This window comes from Balaenoptera physalus, assembly GCF_965194825.1.
Source record: "Balaenoptera physalus genome assembly, chromosome: 16".
NCBI lineage: Eukaryota > Metazoa > Chordata > Mammalia > Artiodactyla > Balaenopteridae > Balaenoptera > Balaenoptera physalus.
The window spans coordinates 48,302,130-48,327,487 of NC_138898.1; the positions used below are offsets into that span (position 1 = coordinate 48,302,130).

Genomic DNA, 25,358 nt, shown 5'->3' on the forward strand with positions numbered 1-25,358 from the left:
TTGAACTCATCAGTGAGAATGGCTGGAAATCCTTTTGTCATTTTCCCAAATCATTAATATCTCCTTCTCTCATTTCTTGTCTTCTCTCTAAAAACAAGAAATTTCACTAGTGTAATTTTTTTTTCTCCAACATTAGTTGGCATGCTGTCATCTTTAAATTCAGGCATGACCCCTGACCATAAGAAAAAGAAATTAAGGCAACTTCATAAAATCGCTGCAAAAAAAAAAAATCGCTGCGAAAGGCATCTGACCTCCTAATAAAACTCAGGATCTCTGTTTCTAATTAGTATTGGTAATGATGATAAGCGTATTGTGTTTGACCTCTGTCTCTGTACTTCTCGCAACCTTACCATCAGTGACATGTTGCTGGAGAGTGGGGGTGAGGAGTGGGTGAGAAATATAACGTGTGAATAGATACAGTTCATGAAAAATACCTTTCATTAAAATCCTGGTCACTTCATTGACAGATATTCTGTCTTTAGGTCAAAAAAAAAATACATATGCCATGTGGCAACTCGGAATTATCATAGAAATTAGTAGTAGAAAAGAGCTATTAGGTCCCATCTGGTCCCTCCCCGGGGGCCTGGGCAGCATTATCCCCTCGGCCTGTTCCCTCCTGCTTTGTCCGGTGGTGGTGGTGTTTGGGAGAAGGCGTTCTGTGCAGTGATCTCCACGGCACTCTGGACTTAATCTTACGGCTGGTGTCGATTCAGCCTTGCGCGTGGCGTTTTTATTTCACACACTCTTAGAGAGAGGTTCTTGGCAGAAATGAGAAAGACCTTTTTAGCAATTGGCTTGTCGGTTTGCATGATGAGCTGGACACTCATCAGTCAAGGACGTTGGACCAAGGCAAGAAAAAGCCATTTGCAAACAGGAAAATCCCGTCTTGTATAAGTCCATTGTGATTTTTGTCACGCCACCTTCTCCACTTATGGAACTGCTTGTTACAAGAGCCATGCTTTGCTGTGTTGTTGGACACTGCTTTCTCAAGTCAGAATTAACGTGGCTTCAGAATAATCGGGTTTAAGGGAAAACGATATTTTTAAAAGTTCAAAGGATAGGATTCAGCATCACTTTAAAAACTCTCCAAGCAACCACACTTGACTAAAGTGGGTGCCGGCTTAGGGCTACTGATGCCAACATGAGTTAGAAAATGCTTTATTCCAAAATCACTCATAAAATAGCCAGGTCAACATCTTGGAGGATGACTTAGCACAGAAATTAGGAAAAAGAAAGTAACAAAACTTACTATGTTGATCATTATAAAATGTTAAACATTTTTCTTTTGCGTTATGCCTTGAGAAGATGTCATTGGTACTAATAAATTATTTGAAACAAGAAATAAAATATTATAAATAATCTTTATAGAGATGTAATTAATGGGGAAAGCTTTGCAATCACTTAACTACTCTATTCTTTAATTTCTGCCTTCAAAAGAGCTAATATTCAGGCTAGAAACCAAAGGTATGAGAAGAAGAAAAGTTAGAAGTGGAAAAAATAAGAGAAAAGGAAGGTGGGAGTGTTTGTATTTTTGTTCTTTAAAAAATTACTAATTTAAAAAATTTTAAATATTTATAGATATCTGCCTAGGCTATTAATAATGAATTGCTCTTTTAACATTTTGTTAATACATCCTGGTCCTCACATGCTTTAGCAAAAGTCTAAGCTATTTGGTGTCGCAGCTAATGTCTGGAATTCGCTGCTTCACTGAGATAAGCCCTAGATTTGAATTTTGAAAAACACTGAATAACCTAACACATCCTAACATGGGTGTCTTCTTGCACTGATTCATTTACCAAACAAATAGTCAGTGTGGACTCAGGATCTGCCCAGCCCAGTGCTGGGCTTGAGATCCACGGGGAGCAGGCAGGCATGGTCCTTGCCCCGCGCTACCTTGAGAAGACAGGCAAACTAATCAAGTTCCAGGGCAACTGGGGAATGGGGCTGAGATGGCCAGGGAGAGAGCTGGTGGCCGAGCTGGGGGGATGCGAGAGGCTCTGTCCCCAGGGAGCAGGGGCGGGTCCCAGGCGGAGGGCACAAGAGTAAACACAGGGACTCAGAGTGTTCTCAAGTGTTCAGCTGTAGGAGTGAGCTTCCAGCAGAGATGGTCTTCTGAGCGGGACCAGGGGAGCTGAGGGGACCCTAACTTTCACCTCATGGCCACCTTGAAAGTTCACATCCTAGGACAGCATCACAGTCGCCTGACGCCAGGGGAAGAGGTCAGGAGTGGGTATGTAGGGTCCACTACCCCAAGCCCCTGCAAGCCCTCCCAAGGGCCGAGAAGATCAGTGATACCTGGGACACCCCTGAAACCATGGCTGGCTGTATAACCTCTGGGTCCCAGTGCAGAATGAAAATGTGGGGTCTTTTATTCAAAAAGCAGGGAAAGTGCCTTTAAAGATGCTAAAATATAAAGCTTTTTCCATTCTCCTGCAGTTTTTCTCTGACTTGTCATGGTGTTTTTTAATTTGCTATTTATTATCAGTTTAAGTAAACAAATACAACAAATTTAGATTATTAGCATTAATTTTATCATTCTTTATATTGTGCAGTGCCAGTTTAATATACAAATATAAAAGCATTTAACTCATGTATGAAATCACCAAAATCACCCGTTCGTACTTCATAACTTGTACATGGATATATTTTGTTTTGACTAGGACGGTGGAAACATGGCACAAAACTAACTTACCTGGTTTTATTTCACTCTCCCTATGTGCTAAAACTTACCCTCAGTTTACGGACGAGTCAGGAAGAGCTGACCGGAAAGGGAACCACGGTGCCGTTTTCCCCTTTCCTTCTATGTCATCATTCTTAGAGTAAATTGTTGGCTAATACAGGGAAGTAACACAACTAAGGACACACAGGGTTCCTTGGCTGTTCACGTTTCTTAGGACACCATAGCCGCCTTTCTGCGTTCACTGCGAGTTCTGGTTCAGATGGAGAGCATGGCCTCCCCAGGGAGCCAGCTCCCCACCCCAGCTAGTGACTGATACTCAACTGCCTTCAAATAGTGTCCACTGAGATTCAGTTCTGTATAATATCTAACTAGTTCTATATCAATTTTGTTCAGTAATGTTCAAGAAAATACAATGTTTGTTATTAAGCTGAGGACTGGAGGCATTGTTGGAATGAATTTGCCTTTTGGAGATCTTTTCTCAAACAGTAACTCCAGCTTAAAGTCAATATCAGAGGCGTTCTCGTTTGGGGTACCCTCGGCTAAGTGATCACACAGTTGCAAGTGTGTGTTGAAGTCTCATAGGAGACTGAAAAATACCATTGTCTTATGTGATCCAAAAAGAAAGTGAAGGCGGTAGGGGTGTTGGGAAACCGCCCTCAGTGATGTCTCAGCCGGGCCCCTGTGCCTCCCAGGTCCCTGGTCACCTCCTCCGTGGGGGGTTCCTAGTCACCCCCTCCGTGGGCCAAGTCCAGTCCATCGAGTGGAGACTTCATCCTGCGGCCCCCACCCTCCCGAGCAATAAAGGCCAGCTCACCTGCCATCAGCTTTTCCTGCCCCTCGTGGGCAATCAGAGGGCCCAGGCCTGTGTCTGGAGGGCTGTAGATTGGGAACTTGCCACACGTGGTGTTTACAGGTCCCAAGCCAACTCGAGATTACAAAATCAGACCACGGTCCGCTGAGAGAGGTTTCCAGAACCATCGGGCCAGGGCTCCGTGCTCCTGCTCGGAGAGCTTGTGTCACGAGAGGTTGCCGCGGCCCGCGGTGTGCCCATTAGGAGGAGTTCTCCCGGAACCACACAGGTGGTGGCCTTTGAAAGTGCACGTCCCCTCCGGGGGCACAGTGGTCTCAATGATGTCCCCCCCCTCCTCCCTGGAACTGTCGTCATTGATGGGAGGACCCAGCTGCCTAGTTGGCCTCCGCTCTTTCACAAGTGAAAGTTAGTTTCATTTTCAATTAGCAGGTAGACTTGATGATTCCAGAGCGTCTCTCTTAGACTCATGACTTCTTCATCTCTTTGCTCAGTCGTGTTCTGAATTTACACACTTTCAAAAATGGCCCCTCTTCCTAAAGCTGTAACCATCCTGTTTCTTCCCTCTCCCCTGGACTTTCGGTTCTTTCTCCTGGGAAGACCTTACATTCCTCCATTTGTCTTCACACACTTGAGTGTAGGAGAAGGACTCAGACGGGACCGCGCAGAGCGAGTTACGGATCTGTCAGCATTTACTGTGCTCTCCCACGTGTGAGACACTGTCCCAGCCGCCCGGAATAGGAATATGAACACGATATTCCAAGTGAGGAGACAGCATTTGCTCGGACCAAGCTCTGGGAGAACGCATCCTGTTTGAGAACCACGGATGCTTCTGTACAGCAGAGTGTGGGACGGACACGCACACACACACACAAAAACACACACACGTGTATACGCATACACACATATGCACACATACATACATACACACACATACATACCCACACACATACATACACATATACAAACACGCATACACACACATGCATACATACACACACATATACACATACATGCACACACACGTGCACATGCACACACACTCCTGGGAAAGATAGAGGTGATGAAGGCATTGCAGGGGCAGCAGAAGGGGTCCTGAGGGGAAGTGAGGGCCTGGTCTGTGGCCTCATCGGGGGAGGATGGGCACCTCCACCAGGCAGGTGGACTGATTGGGGTGGGGTCTGCTAGATGTGCGGGTGTGGAGGGCAATGGGAAGAAGATTAAGGCCAGACTCCCTGGAGCATCACCTTTGAAGAGTAGGCTTGGGAGGAGGGGGAGAGAGAGAGGTCGGTGGAGGAAAAGGAGAGAACAGTTTCCCAGAAAATCGAGGAGTAGGGAAGTGGAGGGTCACCTCGGCAGGGCAGTCAAGCAGGACGCATGTCGCTGAGGGGCTCAGCCATGGCTGGTACCAGAGTGCCCAGTCTTCCCCTGGAGAACTGGGTAAAACAGGACCCAGAGCAGAATCACTTCAGGAAAGAGGCAAACACATACCAGGTAATAGCAGTACCTCCGAGAAAGAAAATGCTTGCGGGTGGGGTCAGAGTGCGGGGGATGGAGAATGCGCTGGGTGGGGCGCCGCAGTCCACGTGGGGGCGTGCGCTGTGCTTTTCTAATCCCCCTTCCGAGCTGCCCGAAAGGTAAACTAGAGCTGTGATCGGGGCTTCGGCTACTCGATGTCGGCTCCAAGGTACATCCTAACAAAGGCAGCAAGCATTTGGATAAATTCTTGGCTATCAGACCCTCTCTCAGAAGACAGGAAGTAAACGAGGGGAACTACTATCTTGGCTCCATTGCTCAGCGACGTGAAAGGCTGACTTGAATGTTGCAGAGAGTAGCGGGTTTGTCCCAGAGTTTGTACAAGAATGGGCGCAAAGCACAAGCAGACCTGTGCCCTGACGCTCTGGAAGCACATTTCAAAAAATAGAGATCAGATGAGGAAATGGCATGCCGTAAATCCCCTACATACGAACGAGTTCCATTCCGAGAGCGCGTTTGTAAGTCCAGTTTGTTGGTAAGTCCAACAAAGTTAGCCTGGGTACCCAATTAACATAATCGGCTCTATAGTACTGTACTGTAATAGGTTTATGATACTTTTCACACAAATAATACATAAAAAACAAACAAAAAATAAAGAAAACGTTTTTAATCTTACAGTACAGTACCTTGAAAAGTACGGTAGTGCAGTGCAACAGCTGGCATACAGGGGCATGTTCACATCTTTGAAAGTTCAAAACTTGAAGGTTCTCATGTAGGGGGCTTACTGTATTCCCAAGGGTGGCTTGAGCCTGTAAAGGGGAATATATTTTGTTAGAAAATGAAAACTTTCTGTGAGAAAGAAAAGGGGGAGGCCCCAGGCGGGCAGCCAGTGGAGCCGCGTGCGGTCTGCGGAACATCGGGTTAAGAGGGTCGCTCCAAGCGGTGCTGCGTGAGGCCCTCACCGTGGACCCCATCCCGCTTGTCCTCCAGCTTCTTCCTCTGGGAGGTGGCAGAAAAGCGTCACGGTGTATCAATTAAAACTCAAAGTACTGAGAACACAGTAATTAAAAAAAAAAAAAAAAAAAGAATTGGCCCCTGCAAGTAACCATACCCCAGGTTGTAGAACAAATTTACAACAGCAATCTCAGAACCATAAGAACTGTTTCATCCGAACTCATGTAAATTAAGGATGCACCCAGAACTGAAAACAGGAAAAGATTTTCCTTGTTTTCAAATAGAATTAAGGGTGAATTTTGGAATGTTGCCTGGATCCCTTGTAAAATTGTTAGACTTGATAAATATTAAATAGCTTGTGAGCCTCAAGAAAAGAATGAGTTCACATAGAATAAAGTATCCCAGACATACTCATGGTGTTTGATAAGATCACTATTTTCCAGAGGTTAGAGAAAGCTTGTAAATATAAATCTTAATTTTGGTAAAACACAAGATAAAGTATCATAATCAGCTGGCAGATGGGAGAGGGTTTGGGCCCCTGGGAGCTGGGTGACTTCACTGCAGCCAAACCTAAATGCATTCATTCACAGACACCGATCAACTGGGGCCCGTGCCTCTGGTCCCGTGTGGGCCAAGGCTTGGCTCAAACCCTCTTCCATCTAGCAACTTTCACAAAGGTCTAGAGCACCTGTTTATCAAAATAAATAACCAGGGGGCTTCCCAGGTGGCGCAGTGGTTGAGAATCTGCCTGCCAATGCAGGGGACACGGGTTCGAGCCCTGGTCTGGGAAGATCCCACATGCCGCGGAGCAACTGGGCCCGTGAGCCACAGTTACTGAGCCTGCGCGTCTGGAGCCTGTGCCCCGCAACAAGAGAGGCCGCGACAGTGAGAGGCCCGCGCACCGCGATGAAGAGTGGCCCCCGCTCGCCGCGACTAGAAGAAAGCCCTCGCACGGAAACGAAGACCCGACGCAGCCAAAAATAAATAAATTAATCAATTAAATTAAAAAAAAAAAAAAAAAACTTAAAAAATAAATAAATAAATAAATAAATAACCATTTTTAAGGAGAGCTGAGAGGGCTAACTAAGTTGACCCAAGGCAAAATCAGAAATGAGGATTATCTCAACAGACGAGACTTCCAGACGCAAACCAACCGGATGGGACCGAGGCCGCAGGCTGAAAAGCCACAGCTTGGGCTTGGCCGGGTCCCTGCAAGCCGAGGGTGCTGAGCGCGGCAGCAGGCCGTGTCTGCGACAAACAGCCGAGGATCGTGGTGGAGCCCAGACTTGAGATGAGGGACGCGACCGGGAGGAGCAAAGGCACGGTCCCTGTGCCCCTACAGCCTCGGGTCACATCGTAAACGGGCTGCCGCTCTGGGACCACATCATAAGAGAGCCCCACCAACGTGCAGCAGGTACAGAGGGGCCTTACAGCTCAGGGAGCCCGTAAAACCAGGAAGGCGTGGTCCCAGGAGCTTCGGGGGTTCAAAGAGGAGACAAGACTGCAGAATGGGGAGCAGTGAACAGACACGGCCGGGAATCAGGTTTTAGCTCAATGTCAAAGCAAACATGCAAAACCAGAGCCCACAAACGACCTGCCTGCAGGCTGAATCCAGCCCCCAGATGGGCTGCCTTTGAGCTGTGCTGGCCTCCAGCATTGCTCATAAACATTGAGTTTGTCAGCCACGTCGAAATCTAGATTTCTGATATTTCTTGAAGAGTCAGAACCTCTGACCCCACTGGGCCTCCTTTGCTGTTGGCAACAAAGGCAGCAGTCAGCCTCCTGACCCGCTGGCCACGTGTCCCCCCCCTGTTCACCACAGCCCCCTGGACCACGGCTCCCTGGCGCTGGGGCCCGGAGCCGCAGCTGGTCCCCCTCAGAGGGAGAGGAGGTGGTTAGTGGGCCACGCGGGGGGAATAGTGCCCGGTCCTGGGTGAGAGCCCAGTAGGCGTCACCGCAGTTGTTACTGTCACACTGCCAGCCTGGCGCCCGTAAATATCAGAGTTACAGACCTCTGTTGTAAAATGTGGAAGCGCTTGTCTGTGGAGTTAGGTCTCGGAAGTACTTTTCAGCATCGCAGGTGCTGGGACGAATTCTGGAGACCGCTCCTCCCTCCCAACGTGTAGAAGGTGCCCCCTGGGCAGGGGCAGGGGGGAGGGGGCATGCTGCCTCCACCCCTGGGGCCCGGGAGCCAGGCCTGTGAGAAGCACGTGTTTGTGCAGGGGAACCTTCAAGGAGGGAGAGGGAGACGCCACTTTGCTTTTCCGTTTTTGCTGCAGATTTGTGACATCACTGTTAGGCAAAAAGCCATCCCTTCAGGAAAAGACAGTGTAAATCTAACAATCCGTGCAGAAACCAGGCTGCCGCCTGGCTTCCCACTCAGATCCCATCCTTTGCAGGCGGTGCTCCTCCCCACTGCAGGGCCTTTGGGCGTGGGACCACCCCCAGGATTCCCCTCCTGGCCACGCTGGTGGCCTCCGCCCCCAGCGGCCGCCCCCGGGTCTCTGCTGTGACCCAGATGCCTCCCCTCCCGCAGCCGTGCACGCCCTCCACGCGCTCCCTGCCAGACCTGGCCTCCTCCTGCCTCTTCTCTCTCCTGATTGTACCAGAAGCTGCCCATCCTGTTGCTGTCCCTCCCACATATTCCTGCTAGGACATTATGCATATGTTTGTGTGTGAAGGGAGAGACAGAGAGAAAGAGATTGATTTGGTTTAAAAACAAAAACAAGGACTTCCCTGGTGGCGCAGTGGTTAAGAATCCGCCTGCCAATGCAGGGGACACGGGTTCGAGCCCTGGTCTGGGAAGATCCCACATGCCGCTGAGCAGCTAAGCCCGTGCGCCTAGAGCCTTCCAGCCACAACTGCTGAGCCCACGTGCCACAACTACTGAAGCCCACGCGCCTAGAGCCTGTGCTCCGCAACAAGAGAAGCCACCGCGATGAGAAGCCTGCACACCGCAACGAAGAGTAGCCCCCGCTCACCACAACTAGAGAAAGTCTGTGCATGGCAACGAAGACCCAACGTAGCCAAAAAAATAATAATTAATAATTAATTAATTTTAAAAAAATTTTGGAAAGCAGAAGGCAAAAACAACTCATATTTTGTAAAATTGCAATTTTTTCAAAATTGAAAACCTTTATTATCCAAGAAATATAGCTCTACAGAGTATGTATCTCTTTATGTATAGATAGATACATTTTTAAGTCCTTTTTGCGCATTTTTGAGTGTTTAGTTTACAGCCGGATCCCCAACACTTGGAACAGCGTGCCTGGCACAGAGTAGGTGCTCAATGCACAGTTCCTGAGTGAATCTCGTTGGCAAAAACACATAGATGGTAGTAGTCAAGAGAAAAACATGTTAGCATTTTTACTGAAAAATTGGATTTTTTGTGTATTTTTCTTTATGTTGAACGATAGAGTATTTGGGGCATCTTGCTTTTCTTTTGCGTTCTAAATAATAATGCTTCCATCACCACCCCAAAATGTTATTGAAGGACATTTAGGTGGAAATCCCGACAATTAGAATGACGACTTTATATTTGATTTTTAAATTAATAGAATTTTATTGAGAGCCATGAAATGTAAGTGACAGCTATTCAGTAATCCCACATTCGTAGAGCTGTAAGTTTAGTTAGTTAGAGGGAGAGATGGATTCAAACAGTGTTAAGGTCAGAGAACAGCAGCTGGGAAGGAAGTAAGAAAGAAAGGAGGAAAGACACAGTCAGGAAAGCCCGGGTCTGCGGGGAGGGGAGTGGCCCTTCAGTCTGGAGACCTTAAATAACGCAGGCCTCAGAGTCTGTTTCTAAATCCTAAGGACAGGGACGTAGTCGCAGGGCTGTTGTGAGCCCCGGGGAAGCCCTCGCAGTCCAGACTCAGCCACTGGCCAGGCCGCGTGGGCAAGGCTGTCAGCTGAAGTCACTTGTTGGGGAGTCTGCAAACTCCGGTTACAGCTGCGTGTGTCAGTAGCTTTAAGGGAAGTGTAATCAGCCAGAGAGATTAATTTGCATCTCAATTAGAAAAGAGTCGGGAGGAAGCACTAGGGTCTGGTGCTGGAAGGTTGTGGAAGAAATCTCACCAAGCACAAAAGCCTGGCCGCCCGTCCTCCAGCTGAGTGGAGGACAATATTGAGTTGCGTTTCCATAGGGACCAGAAGCCTGCTGGGCCCCGCAAGAACCTCGGTTTGCACCGTAATCATTTGGTCATGATGACACAAAAATTCCGCTGTTGTTCCCAAGTACATTTTGCTATTAGAAAGGTGTTAGTGGAAATGGTCATCCTGGCAAAAGCAGGCAAGAGGGTATTTGCTGACCCCTACCCACCTTTTTTCATAGTGCCGCTAGGATTTCTGGGCATTTCACATTTATTAATGTCTGAATATCCAAAGAGCGAAAAGTCATTCCATAGATGACGAGGTTTCCTTAGCATCCGGATGGTTATTTTGGGACTGGCACAGCTTCGAAGGGAGCCATTATTCATTCCTGATTCTGCCACACTCTTCAGCAGTAGGCAAACAAGAGTATGAATTTTAAAATGCAGGTGAGGAAGAAATATGGACTCTTCTTGCCATGGAGCATGGAGAAAATTCTGGCCATTACAGGTCTTTTTATAATCCTAGCGAAACAACAAGAGGGATCCCTAGCCTTAACTGTAAAGAGCACAAAGTGGTATTAATTTAAAATTTTTCCTTCATGGATTATCTAGTGGTCATTTTCACAGCCTTTGATATCTATACCTTTCAGAGAAGGTCTCCTGGGTCTCAGAATTCTGTGCTTGAGCTTGGTGAGAGCTGAGCCCGCCTGAGCCACCTAACACGTCAAGTCCCTCTGCCAGAACCAGGGGGTTCACCCTTGGCGTTTTTGGAGGAAGATGTTTTTTTTTTAATTAAAAAAAATTTTTGGCCTCACCACGCAGCATGTGGGATCTTAGTACCCCGACCAGGGATCGAACCCATACGCCTTGCACTGGACGTGCAGAGTCTTAACCACTGGACCGCCAGGGAAGTCCCTGGAGGAAGACTTTTATTTCTAGTCAATTTTGTTCTCTCTCAAATAGTTACTTCATTGGTTTCAGCTTCAAAGTGAGAAAACAACAAAAGGAGAAAAAACTAAATCCTACATTTTAAACTGTTGCATACAAACTGAACTTTTTTTTTAAAAATCAGGGTTTTAATTTCATCCTCCCATCTTGGAGAGGGGAAGACAGGAGCTTCCTAAGGACAGTCTCTTCCAGTGCCCGCAGACTGAAATAATACATCACAGTGAGACATCAGAACCTCTTAATCCAACATTAATCAGATTTCAGTTTACTAATTATTGGTCCCATTTTAAAAGGGACATCATGCCATAAGCAGCATCCCAGAACGTTAAGTTGACTCTGCAGTTGTAAGCAATATATTTGAAAGTGAGACTTTCTGTTATTTACATCTCCAAAAAGGATAACACATGTCTTGTTATAATAAGAGATTGTGCAAAGCCGAAGAAGGACAGAGCAGCGAGTCCAAATGGTGACCCCTTCTGGGCCCGTCTGCCTTAGTGTCTGCAGCGAGGTCCCAGCAGGTTTCAGCGCTGGAGTAATTTGCAACACACTCCAGTAAATTTTTTAATCAAAGCGGGATAGTCCTTTGGTAATCTGTTGGTGAGAACAACCCAAATGCCATCATGTTAGCCTTGAAACGGTGTCCTTTCTAGTTCACTCTGTGGAATGAGTACTTTGTTTTGTTTTGTTTTTTAAAATAAATAAATAAATAAATTTATTTATTTATTTATGTCTGCACTGGGTCCTCGTTGCTGCGCACGGGCTTCCTCTGGTTGCCGCGAACAGGGGCTACTCTTCATTGCAGTGTGCAGGCTTCTCACTGTGGTGGCTTCTCTTGTTACGGAGCACGGGCTCTAGGCACGCGGGCTTCAGTAGTTGTGGCACACGGGCTTCAGTAGTTGTGGCTCGCAGGCTCTAGAGCGCAGGCTCAGTAGTTGTGGCACACGGACTTAGTTGCTCCGCGGCATGTGGGATCTTCCCAGACCAGGGATCGAACCTGTGTCCCCTGCATTGGTGGGCAGATTCTTAACCTCTGCGCCACCAAGGAAGTCCCTAAAATGAGTACTTTGAATGCTGTGCTTCGAATGTTTCTGGGGTCCTGTGCTTTGAAAGCATTTTGACTTTATTCCCTGAGGCTTGACAGAGACCCTTGGGGCCAGCGGGGGGGAGGGAGAAGCTCTAAGGATCAGCGCCAGTGCCTGCACCACTCCCTCCTCCACCGTCATCACGATGGACTCTGGGTTGTATTTTGCACATGCCTTTAACCTGAGAGATACACAGCTGCCTCAGTTCAAAATGCCACAATATTTTAACCTGACACCTCCTTGGACATTGCTCGTTATTACTTACAGACACACATCTCGTATCACAGATGTCCAAATGATCTTCTCATCATTTTCATCAGAATCACAAAAATGAAACTATACAGTATTTAGTGGTTTATGATATTTCTCTTTCTTCAGCTTATTTCTCTAACGCTTCATTCCAGTCTCTGAGCTTCCTAATTTAGTCCTAGGATGTAAAAGAGCACCAAACGTGTCCCTCTGCTGTGTCCACCCGTTTAAACTCTCCGGTGCAAAGCTTTCGTCCTTAATCCATCCGTGATCGATGTAGAGGCTGCCTCCTAAAAAACGGGGTGTGCTAGTCATCTTAAGCCAGCCCTTAAGATGCCAAGTCCCTTTGGTTCTGCCTTCATTTGCCTATGAAGTGGGATGTGAGTCTATGGGCACATCCTGGCTTGGAGGCAGCTGTGAGCCTGGAAGTGCAGGCTCATACCTCCACAAAGGGAAGCAGGCATGAGCGCTGATGGGATTCTGAATTTATAAGCGGAGTTCCAGAACTCCCCCAGGGCCTACTTTTCAAAGGCAAATTAGTATGTTTGCAACTTGATCCCTGGGCAACTTTTGACAGTTGTTCTAAGAATAATAAAACAGATGGACAGAATAGATTTTGGGGTCTCCATCCAAACTGCCATCCTCAGTGGAATTTAAAGAAGGCAAAGACTCGATGGGAGCCTCTGCCACTCACCATTGTGTTCTGCCTTCGACACCCGAGAACCAGAACTTTCTCCCAGAAGATGAAAATCGTCATCATGCTGTTCCTCCTGAGGAGAGTTCAGCTTGGCTGGGAGAAAGTAAGTAGGATGTGTGTTTCCTTCACATTTTTAAAATGATATGAACTGAACTGAGATAAATTGAATTCATACTCCCAAGAAATCAATATGAGGTTTTAATATGAGGAAGAAATGGAAATTCGTTTTAAGTTTAAGGAATATTTTCAGAGGATTTTTGACCCCTTTAAGTAAAGGAGAGCCTCTTTCGAATGTCTTGGAAATACTGTCTACTCATTAATTTGGGAAAATAGAATTTACGCCTCTCTGACAGGATAAACATTCTCTGCATATAACCACATATGTGCACATCAGAAGTCTACATCAGAAAACAGCATTTAAATTATCTCAGTGAAGAAAACAGATTATTTCTGTGTTTTTGTGCTATAATTTTGTCCCCCAAATGCCTATATATTTGTGCATAAACACCGCACATAAACTACTCTACCTTTTGTGGAATTTCAGACTACTTTAACTGTTGGTTTTAGATCAGGATGGGATGTGCTTTCCTTTTAACTTATTGGCTTACTCTGAGATAAACGTCCATCCTCTTCAATCACTCCTTTTCCTGGATTCATTTGCCCCAATTATTGCACTTTTGGTCGTCAAGAGTACACAGGGTGGCAGATCAGCTGTGCTTTGGGGGTCCCCAAGCTGCTTGAGCGACCGACCATGAGGTACACGTACTGGGGTCCCCCAATTTCCTCGGTGGGGTTGTCATTAGACCAGTTGTTTAACCAAAGTTCCACTGATGACAACTCAGTAGGAGAGTAAATTTTTTTTTTTTTTTGAGAAGACACATTTAAAACCTGTTGCTAGCTCTCATGTTGGACAGTATCCCTGAGCATCACAGTGGACCCTCCTGGTCAAGTCTCGATTCTGACTAAGAAGCTTTCGGGGACATTCTCTCCCCTCCTCAGCAGCGATGTTCCTACCAGGGCCAGGTGCATTGTCAGGTGCGTCTTTTTGATGTAGTGCTCAAACTAGCAGGTGATGCCTGGGGGCTGGCCTCACACAGACCTTGGGTTTCAGTTTCAGTGGAAAGTTCTTTGGCTTTTAACAAGTATCTTTACCTCGATCAGTTTCCTTATCTGTAAAATGAGGATAGTAATTCCTCACAGATTATCGTAAGGATGTATGCAGTGAAGTATATATAAAATGAAGCAATCCACAAAACATAACCCCAATCCTGCTGCTTCACCCCACCCCGGGTTGGGCGTCCTCGTCACTCATCTCTCCCTGGGCTAGTGCCACAGCCAGTCCCTGTCTCCCTGGAAAACTCACCAGCAGCCAGAGTTTTCCTCTAAAATAGAAATGAGAGCATGTCACAGTTCAGAAGCCTCCAATTACTTCCCCCTTTTCCCTGAGGTAACAGCTAAGGCGGTAGTGCCAAGCACAGCCTCCTGACTGTGTCTGGCTTCTGCCCCGCGTCTGCCCCAGTCTGCACTCAGCCAGCCTGCTAAAATGTGGGTCAGACCACGTGGCGGCCCTGCCCACCCTCTCCAGGGGCTCCGCCTCACTCAGAGTCAAGGCCGGAGTCCTCCCGCGAGGCCTGAGTGCCCAGTGCCCTCGGCCGAGAACGCTGGTCTCCAGATGTCCACTGGCTCAGCCTCCCCCCCGCCCCCCGCGCCAGGACCTCCTACGCCTGTGCACACACCTCCACCGCCTCCCGTGCTCACCTGCACCCTATTTACTATGTAAATTTACTAATTCACTTTACTCACGTCCCGCCCCCGCACGTGAGGGCAGGGGTTTTGTCTGTTGTGTTCACTGAAGCTTCCGAGGGTTGAACTATCCAACCTCAGGGACCTCGAGGGCACCAGTGGGGCGCAGGCCAGGAGGCCGCCCATGCAGGCACTCTCCAGGTGAATACCAGCCCTGGGTGTGGCCTCCCCACCTGTCACAGCATTCACATTTTGTTCCGTAAATATTTGTTGAATGAATAAATTCAGCCCCTTGTCATCACAGAAAAGGTTGCCAAATTTAGAACATTTGTCTTTCCATCAAAAAGAAAGATGAGTAATTCATCTTTGTGTTCGAGAGCTTTTATAAGAACTTTCCTGGGAGATAAAGATCAAACCATCACATGGTACGAAAGATTTGCATCTCCTGCCCTGCCTCCATACACTAGATGGGAGGGGTGATACTCTGTAAGAATAAAATTCAAAACTTCGGTCCCGTGGTTAGGACTCCGCACTTCCACTGCAGCGGGCGTGGGTTTGACCCCTGGTCAGGAAACTAAGATCCCGCATGCCGGACAGTATGGCCAAAAAAAAAAAAATTCAAAACTTCAGCATGGAGGGTCGTGTGAACCTCGATAGAGCCCCGTGTGGTGAATGAGGGAGCTGGGCTCAGCCCCGCCCAGCTCACCCTCAGGACCGGTCCTGACCCGGCCGACTGCAGATGACAGGGCAGGAAGAGTGCCTCACTCAGGCCGTGTGTTAAATCTCAGTGAAGCTGAATTTCCTTCTCAATTTTAGATCAAAAGATTTTAATTTTAGCAGAATTTTAGAGTTTTAATACAAGTCCTAGCCTGTCCTCTCACTTTGGAGGCCTGCAGGATAAAGTCAGGTCATCTGCAGAGGCTTGAAAGGGTGGTAGTGGAGGGGGGAACTTGCGCGTCCTCCGGCCTGGCTGGGCTCAGCTGGGTGGTTCGCACACGGGTCTGGTGCCCGCGCTGGCACAACTGGACCAGCCGCAGGCCGGCCAGGCGTTCTCGCTCTCTGGCAACCTCCCCACTTGGCAAGCTGGGATCGCCTCACAGCAAAGTGACCTCCCAGCAGCCAGACTGAACATATGGCTGCCCAGAGCTCCCAGAGACCCAGGCAGGGGAAGGCACGAGGTTTTTCCCCATCTAACTTTGGAAGTCCCAGAGCTGTTGGCCAAGGCAGGTCCCCAAGCCAGCCCAGACTCAAGGGAGGAGGGTCAACCTGCCGAGGGCAGCAGCAGCCTGCCATGCAGGGAGGGGGGCGGCCGGCGGGCACCCCAGCCTGGCTTCCACAGAAAGTGTGGTCTGACCACCTGGGCCAGGACACATCCTGATGCACCTGCCCCACACGTTGGACAAAGACCACATCTTCCTGGTCTTTTAGTCTCCAGCATCCGACCTGATAAGAACTCAGGGGGTGTTAGATCAATTAAAATCTGAAATGCAAGCACTTTAAGGAATTTCTAATAGGGGAAAGTGGACTCTAGTACCATCTATTTCATGACACTAGATGTCTTTATGCTGACAAGGAGGAAATGACTTATAATGGATCCCAAAGAGAGAGAAATGATTATAAATGACTTCTTGATCCAAAGAATTTAATCATAAAAGCAATAAAACTGATTTCACTCTGCTTTCCTGTCCACAGAAACACACATTTAAAGGGTGCATTTTGTTCTTAGCTTAATTTCTTTGGGTTCCTTATTTTCATTTTAATCTGCTCTCATTAATCCTTTATTTAATTTTATATTGCCTCCAAGAATCACGAATTGTGAAGTACTTCATAATTTTACTTGACTTTTTTAGATGATTTTATGTGTTTATGCCTGTGGACGTTTGTCTTCACAAAAATATTTTGAAAGCCGTTTATATCATTGAGATGCCCTTAAGGAGAATGTCAGTTTGGGCCAATTTTTAAATGTTCTGCTCTAAGTGGGGGGAGGGATCAACTTGGAGTGGGGAAAAGGTTTTTGTGTTTTCTAATAAGAGTTGTCCTCCTGGCTTTGGCGAACCTCTCAGACGTTGGAGGGATATTCTCGAGGAACGTGCACATTGCTCTGACAGCTTCTGGACGTGGCCTCTGGCACTTCTCTGTGGCCCTGGTCTGTCTGCCTTGAAGGAATGCACAAATGCCCATCCTAGGCTTCCGTTGCCATGTTTTTTATAAATCCCAAGATTTCACTTGGCAACCTCGGCTTCTCTGAGAGGTACTGTGACAGCCGACACGAGAGGAGGTGGCCCCAGGCCCTGGCGTTTGGCCCGGCTCTCCCCCCCGTCCGTGTGCCCCGATGCACACGGCACAGGAACTCTTCCAGGTGCTGTGAAGGAGCGCTGACCTTCGTGTGGAAGCGCAGCCCCAGCTGCGCCGGTCGATACCGGAGCTGTCTGCTCTGCCGCTCACCTTCCTTGTGCACAGCGAGACCCTTCTGCGAGAGGGTCGATAGCTCTAATAAGAGGCAGCCTGCAGCAGGTCATGCGAGGAGGCGCTCAGGTGACAGTCCTGGGGCTGTGGAGGCCGCAGCTTGTGGCTCAGATTCACAGCGTCCTTCCTAGGACCACCTTCCACGTGGCATGTGTGCTCCTTATAGCCTCGCCCAGGGATCTGCATTCCACTGAAGCTTATCAAGGTCGTGGGCTGCTGGGGGCCTGTGTATGTGAATTTCAGACACACGTTTCGCCCCCTTCCCAAACTTTACCAGCTAGCTCTCTCTCTGCTGCTCTGGATCTTAACTGCCTCCTGGGCTGTGTTGTCTAGTCTTGAGCCTTGTGCTGTAATTATTTCTATCGTGGGTTTTTTTTTTTCTTTTTTTTTTTCCTTTGAAAAACACAGCTAAAGATTTTCTTTTTTTTTTTAATTATTTTTGTTTTTGGCTGCATTGGGTTATCGTTGCTGCGCGCGGGCTTTCTGTAGTTGCGGTGCGCAGGCTTCTCATTGCGGTGGCTTTTCCCGTGGTGGAGCACAGGCTCTAGGCGCATGGGCTTCAGTAGTTGTGGCACATGGGCTCAGTAGTTGTGGCTCGCGGGCTCTAGAGCACAGGCTCAGTAGTTGTGGCTCACGGGCTTAGTTGCTCCTCAGCATGCGGGATCTTCCCAGACCAGGGCTCAAACCCTTGTCCCCTGCCTTGGCAGGCGGATTCTTAACCACTGCGCCACCAGGAAAGCCCTCTGGGTATTTTTTAAATGTTAAAGTTTTCTTTTTTTAATCTTTAAAATCCCAGTGAGTAAAGAGCATTCTTATTCCAGCAACTACTTGCCCACAAAAGATCGTTAGAAGATAATGAACATGGTGTGTGCCTCCCATCTCTGAATGGCTGTGACCAAGAGAAAAACTGAGGGCTGAAGGCCCGGCTCTCCCGGGACCGCTGGTGCCTCAGGAGCCCCCGCCAGGGGACTGGCTCTTGAATTGCTGCTGACTGTGCGTCCTCCGTAAGCAGCGGGAAGTCAGAAAGAGCCCCTTCCAGCCCTCACTTCCATATCTACTTATCCTGATTTTGTCTGTGGAGCTCTGGATGCTACAGAAATTAAGGGCTGGATGTAAAGACAGCAAATAGACGGGAGATAACGAACTTGAACCAGGTACAGCACTGGCTGCTGTGCCAGCCCAGCCTTCGAGGAGCAGCCGCGGAGGCGGGCAGAGCCCAGGGTCCGCTGCTGCTGCCACTCAGAGAGGACAGAGACTTCCTCCAGGAATGCAGCTTTCCACATTAAAACATGCGTGAACTCATCAATGAGTTCCACACCGTATTTTACACAGAGTTCCTCAGGATATTTATCACTGTACTTCCTTAAATTTAACTCTCCTGGCATGAGAGAGTCTTGTTTCAGTCTTTATAGCCTCTGAAACTCTGCGGCAGGTCTTGTCACAGATCTGCACGCCATGGGCAAACGCGTGCTTTCTATTTTTCAGAAAGTACAGACATCACCTTGGGAGACCCCCTGAGCTGGCTGACTTGCAGGAAGACTCGGGGGAGACCAGGTTTGCTCTGAGTACCAGGCAGTTCCCTCATCGTATTTACACACCCCTAACCCTAGGAAATAGAGACCAAAGTGCATTTGCTGCTGGAGCTTATCTGTCCATTAAATGTCTTTTACTTAAGAGCTTTTAAAAAAAAAATCTTGCTGAAAAAGTGATCAACAGATTCTGAGCATCTCATTCACACTTCCAGGCCCCAAGTCTGAAAATGACAAGTCTAAAACACAGTTGTTTTCATCAGTTTACTTGTTCAACAAAATCTCTGTTGGCCATTTCCTGTGCTCTTGCTGAAGGTCACAAGTGGAAGGCAGGGTACCAGGACCCATCCTCACGGCTCCTTGATGAGTGTGGAAAACATCAGGGAAAAGAGGAGTCTGCAGAGCTTCCTAATGGCTATGCCGGAATTCAGCCTGGAGCCCAAAGTGGAAGGCGTCCCTAGGAGGGGCCTCGCACCTGGCATTTGGTGGGCGACTAGGAGTCAGGGAACTTGATCAAAGGAAGGAGTAAACGCCTCCAGCAGAACTGAGCTTTCAGGAAACCTGGAACCTTCAGGGAACTTAGTGGTCTGGGGACCCCACATGCCACTGGGAGGGCATACCCACCCATCACCAGTCATCACACGGGGTCCCCAGGGCTCCACCCCTACTCCCCTCATCACCGCCAACCCATCTTGCCGCGTCTGCTAGTTGCCTTCCAACCCCTGATAATGGGATGCACTGCTGCGTTAGGCGTCGGGAAAAACACAGCTAGGAGGTGAAGCAACTGCCGCCTTGGTTCCAGGAAGAGCTTTCCCCCCTTGCTCTGTCCCAGGCACTACCAACGTCACGCATATGTACCATCATTTGGTCCTTACAGCAATCCTGTGCAGAAGGTACAGTTACCATCCTGCTTTAGTACATTATGCAAACATAGTACAGTGTCTTATTTAGTAAAGTCTGTTACGTATCTGATTTTATTTGAAAATGTAGTTGAGGGCACCGGGGCCCAGAGAGGTTAACTAACACGCCCGAGGCCACGCAGCTGTGTTAGTGGTGAGCCAGGACCTGGACCCCACAGAGGCTGCCGCCACTCCCCGCGGTCCCTAAAGATGCCCGCGGAATCGTGCAGACATTTCAGTGCAACTTTGTAGAGCACGTCGGGTGTGTTGGGTGGATTTCTAAGCTGTGACTTACAACCGATTTTGATAAACCACACACACCAGGATTATGTTTTAATGAGACTGAAGGCATGAGAGAGCAGACCCGCTCTCGAGACTGTTGTGGAGACACAGGACGCCGCTGTCGCCCCTCTGAAGGCCGGCATTGTCGCCAGGCTCATTAGCATCCGCGCGCGGCCGGCCGTGGAGCTGGCTGGCTTACCAGCTGTTCCTGCTGCTCCGCACAATGTTGGATGTGTTCAGCTCACTGGGTCCCTGTCCGCGCCGCCGGAGGAGACAGCCTTTCCACTGGGGATACCCACGTGGCTGCCTGTCAGCGGTGGCACCGAATAAAGTAATAGGCCTTCGCATGGCATATGGTGTCTGGATTCGTACAAGATGCACAACTCTTCTGCTGCTAATGCACGATGACTCATAGCATTGCTAATTTTTCAGACAAAAGCTGACTTCCACACCCATGCTTTTAACCCCTGCGGCTAAAAAGTCTTCAGTTGCAAAGCTCTATCTAGAAAAGTGGCTTCTGGACCGCTATGTAAAATGTGTTACACTTACTGAAAGCATCTGAATGTGTTGCTTTGCTTTGGGTTGAGGTTAATTTTAAATTTCTGGACCTTTTTTCTTTCCTCCAGAGAAAGGGAATTTTTCGGCTTAAACTCTGTTCCTTTCTCACAATGGAAGAGTCTAACAGTTTGGTTGATTGATTTTTTTTAAGCTGTTTTATTAGAAAACCAGTCCGAAGGCACCATATTGGTAGAACACTAGAAACTGTTTCTAAATTAACTTTCTCGTTTAAAAGTTCCATAGAAACTACGGCTGATCCTGTATCGACTCTGTGTATGGAGCTTTAGAATATCTCTGAGTTACAAGAGAATGTTGGTTCTTTTGTCAAATATGGTATTGCAGTCTCTACTGTACAAAATGCACAGCTCATTTAAATAATCAAATACTACCAAAACAAATTTAGATTGTAAATTTACATGAGAACATTTTTTTCAAACTATAATATAAATATGTGGGGATAGTCTAAAAAATGTTCCTACTAAATTATTTAGGATCAGTTGTGCTAATAGATGTCTAAATCTGAGATTTTATGTACTAAAATAAGGCAGTTATTTGCATTTATACAATCAGGACCCCCTTTGAATTAATGATCAAAATATTGGTTCTTTCACAAATAATCCTTCATGGAACATTTTATTTAAACATTTCAGAGTCAAGAATGGCCAACAGAAATGATTAGACAGTTTCTAATTATGGACTGAATCACTGAGTGTTTTGTAGTCAGTCTGGCACATGAGAGCTTTTGCAATCAGAATTTGGCGAATGCATGAATTTTTAAAGGAACTTCACCCTAGGAAGATAATACAGATTTTTTTTTAATTGATTACTTTTTGCAACCCCAAAAGATTTCTTTGGGGGAAGGGACTGGAGACTCGTATTCTCCTTATTAATATTTCCTTTTGGTTACATTTTGAAATCCAAAATTTTTGCTTTCTTTTCTACAGATGGGAATTCAGATGTGCATCTGACTTCTTATAAAAGGCATTCTGTTTTCAGAAAATGAAACAGAATATATAAACTTCCTAAATGTGCTTCACTTTCTAGATCTTAGTATTTGATGTGGTTTTCCTAGCGTGTTTCTAGCGTTCTTGCCCTCACTGTTGGAAGTGAGCTGGCGTGTATTCTGTGAACCCAAAAATTCATTAGACACTTAAAATGCACCATGACAGCAAAATTAAAACTAAACAGGTACTGAAGTTTTAAAAATATTTTCCTTGAGCTTACCAAGGAAAGGATTTCCAGTTTTGCTTCTACTGCCTGGAGTTGGAGAGCTATGTTTGTCATTAATAGTGCCAGGACTTCCGTTTTTTGCCTGTTTCCACTCATTTTTATGAAATGTGGGTGCAATGCAATGGAATATCCAAATAATTGCATAGGGATAGAAACAGGGACACTACTAAGACCGAACTGTTGGTCAGTAGTTTGTATCTGCAGGTGACGAATAAAATGTTCTCCCATCAGCTGAGTTACCAGAAGCATATGCGGAACCAGAGGGCAGTTTGGGGCAGAGGTGGGTAATGTGCAGAAGCACAGCCTGATCAAAGGTGCCTAAGACGAGGACCACTGGCCCACTGTTCTGCTCTTAGTGACAGCCCTGCAGAATAGGGCCGTGTTCATCCAGCCACACAGATGGAGAGAGTGAAGCTGGAGATGCAGGAGTCTTGGCCAAGGCCCCACAGCCTGGGCAGGGCCAGGATGGGAGCCCAGGCCAGCCTGACTCTGAGGCCTCCCTGCTGTTTCTCAGTGGTCCACACTTTTGACCTAAGAACAAGAGGCCATCAAAATTATGTAGCTTTGATCTTCAAAAAATTACAAATAGAACTACCATATCATCTAGCAGTTCTCCTTCTGGGAATACATCCAAAGGAAATAAAAACACTAACTCAAAAAGATACATGTACCCCCATGTTCATAGCAGCATTATTCACAACAGCCAAGACATGGAAACAACCCAAGTGTCCATCGATGGGTGAGTGGATAAAGAAGTGGTGGCATATATATATGTATATGTGTGTATACACACACACACACACAATGGAATGTTACTCAGCCTTTTTTTTAATATTTGTTTTAAATTTATTTTATTTTTATATTTATTTATTTTATTTTGGCTGCGTTGGGTCTTCGTTGCGCACGCGGGCTTTCTCTAGTTGCCGTGAGCGGGGGCTACTCTTCGCTGTGGTGCACAGGCTTCTCATTGCAGTGGCTTCTCGTTGCGGAGCACGGGCTCTAGGCGTGCGGGCTTTAGTAGTTGTGGCACGCGGGCTCAGTCGTTGTGGCTCGTAGGCTCTAGAGCGCAGACTCAGTAGTTGTGGTGCACGGGCTTAGTTGCTCTGCAGCATGTGGGATCTTCCTGGGCCAGGGCTCAAACCCGTGTCCCCTGCGTTGGCAGGCAGAGTCTTAACCACTGCACCACCAGGGAAGTCCTGCTCAGCCTTTTAAAAACGAAAAAATTCTACCATTTATGACAATATGGATGGACTTTGAAGGCATTATGAGAAGTGAAATAAGTCGGATAGAGAAAGACAAATACTATATGATCTCACTTTCAGGTGGAATCGTAAAAAGAAAAAAAAGAAAAAAAAACTCATACAAAAAGAAATCAGACTTATTAACAAAGGCAGGGGGTGGGCGGAGGGGGAATTGGAGGAAAGTGGTCAAAGGAACAAACTTTCAGTTATGAGATAAATAAGTTCCAGGGATGTAGTGTACAGCATGGTGACTATAGTTAAAAATTTTATGTTGTATATTTGAAAGTTGCTGAGAGAGTAAATCTTAAAAGCTCTCATCACAAGGAGAAATTTTTTTTCCTTTTTTCTTTTCCTTTTTTTCTTTTTATTTTACCTATATAAAAAGATGGATGTTAGCTGGACCTTTGTGATAATCATTTCACAATACATGTAAATCAAACTGTCACACTGTATGCCTTAAACTTGTACCGTGATGTATACCAATTATTTCTCAGTAAAACTGGGGGGAAAAGTATATCGATTCTAAAAAGCGAAGCAGTTCCACTCAGTTTTAGCCTATTTCATCATTATTGTTAACAAGAGGTCTTAGCCCTTTAAATCTTGATTCTATGGAATAAAGATGACCACAAAACTATCATAAATTCGAATGGACCCATTGTGATACCATATGTACATCCCTTATACCTAAGTACATGCGGCTTCCAAATTAAAAAGCAAAGAAAACATTAAGTGTAAATATCCTCAGTGACCTATCTCACAACAGAGTCTAGCTCAAAACAAGGACCTGATTGGCATGACTCATTGTGCTTTTGCTTTGATAAATGATTGAGAACACAGTTCTATCAAGGTGATATTGGGTCTTGCAAGCAAGACATTTATTTCTATATGTTGACTCTATTTATATTCTACCTCTTTCAAAAATAGGTTTTAATTTGCAGTAAAGGTCATGTGTCCTGAGAAAGAGAAAATCAAAGGAGGTAAGGGCCCAGCACCACGACATGGGGCATCCCAGTGGGGGCCGTGGTGACAGAAGCAGGGGTCCCCGTTAACTTCTGTGACCTCTACAGCTGCACTGTAATGTATAGTTTTCAGTTTCTGTTAATGAAATTATATTGTCTACACTGGAAAACTTAATAGTGTAGATAATTCTAAAGAAATATATTCTTAGTTTCAAAATTTTATGTTCCAGACAGTAACATATATTTAGAGCAAATTCTTCCCATGAAAATAATTTCTATTCTACCCATGATTCCAAAAAATATCCTTTGAGTTGATACACAAGTCCATGTGCAGCAAAGGCTAATTAGGACCCTAAAAGGAAAAAAGAAAAGTTGAGAGTTTGACATAGCTGAAAAAGTAAAGAATTAATTAGCGATATGAAAAAAAGTATCATTAAAAAAATAATCTTAATGCCCACATTTTCTGGATAGCTGCTAGCCCAAGCACCTGACATTTTGCATCTCTGTTTTCCTGTAAAGATAAAAGGAAACTTGAGTGTCTCATTCTCAATCATGCACTGACTATGTGACAAAAAAAGTGTTCTGTTCCCTTCATTTCCATGACCAGGCATTTTCGTATTATTGCCCCACTGTCATTTCGCGCTTAACCCTTTGTAGACCAGACTGCTTTCCTCAGCCTCCAGGGACAAGCTGGGCTTGAATGACCTCAGAGGTTTTGTGTATCAGATACTTGCACTCACACTGGTCTTCTCATTACCATGTTGCAGGACTTGTTGCCTGATAATCCAGCGCTTGGGCAGGCTTGTTTACTTGTGATTCCTGTGTAATCATTCATTTTATGGAGCCTCATTAAGGACTACAAACCTCTGTCCCAATTTAGCGTCGTTAGAGCGTAGGTAGCATCCATCTGCTCCACCCGCGCTGTTTAATTAATGTACTTCGTCATGTGCTCGTCGCCCGTGAAAAGCTCTCTGTCTTCTCAGGTTGTTGAATGGGACCTACGTTCCAGGTTCCCCTGGTGAGATTCTAGAAAGCCCGCCGTGCTTGGTGCTGGCTGTGGACTCACTCGCTTCTGTTAGTCTGGACTTGAAAGCACATTTACTTTTTCTTTCATTATATATTCATAAACCCAAAGGCAGATCGCTTTTTGAGTAAGTAAATTATTAATCAATTTTTGTAATTTCTTGCTCTTCGGTGAGAGGAAAAAAACACACATAAAAGCTCTATTTCCTTTCAGTGCAGTGAAAATATACTTGTTAGTTTGAGATTTCCCCTTCTGAGATTATTAGAGAAATGCCCAAATACCAAAAATGTCAATACTGTTTTCCAGTATCTCTGTTTTATGGAATTGCCTAAGAAACTTCGTAGCATAGATTTTATTAAAAGTAATAGAATAAAAACTGAATCCATTTCTTCTGGGAAAATGGTAAGACTCAAGTAAAACATTTTTAAAACTTCATTACCTTGGG

At 46.4% G+C, this 25,358-nt stretch overlaps 1 protein-coding gene across 3 annotated transcripts in view; it reads left to right on the forward strand.

Moving 5' to 3' along the window:
• RALGAPA2 (Ral GTPase activating protein catalytic subunit alpha 2) overlaps positions 1–25,358 on the forward strand; it is a 281,664-nt gene that overhangs the window by 204,720 nt on the left and 51,586 nt on the right. The gene's annotated exons all lie outside the window — the stretch shown is intronic.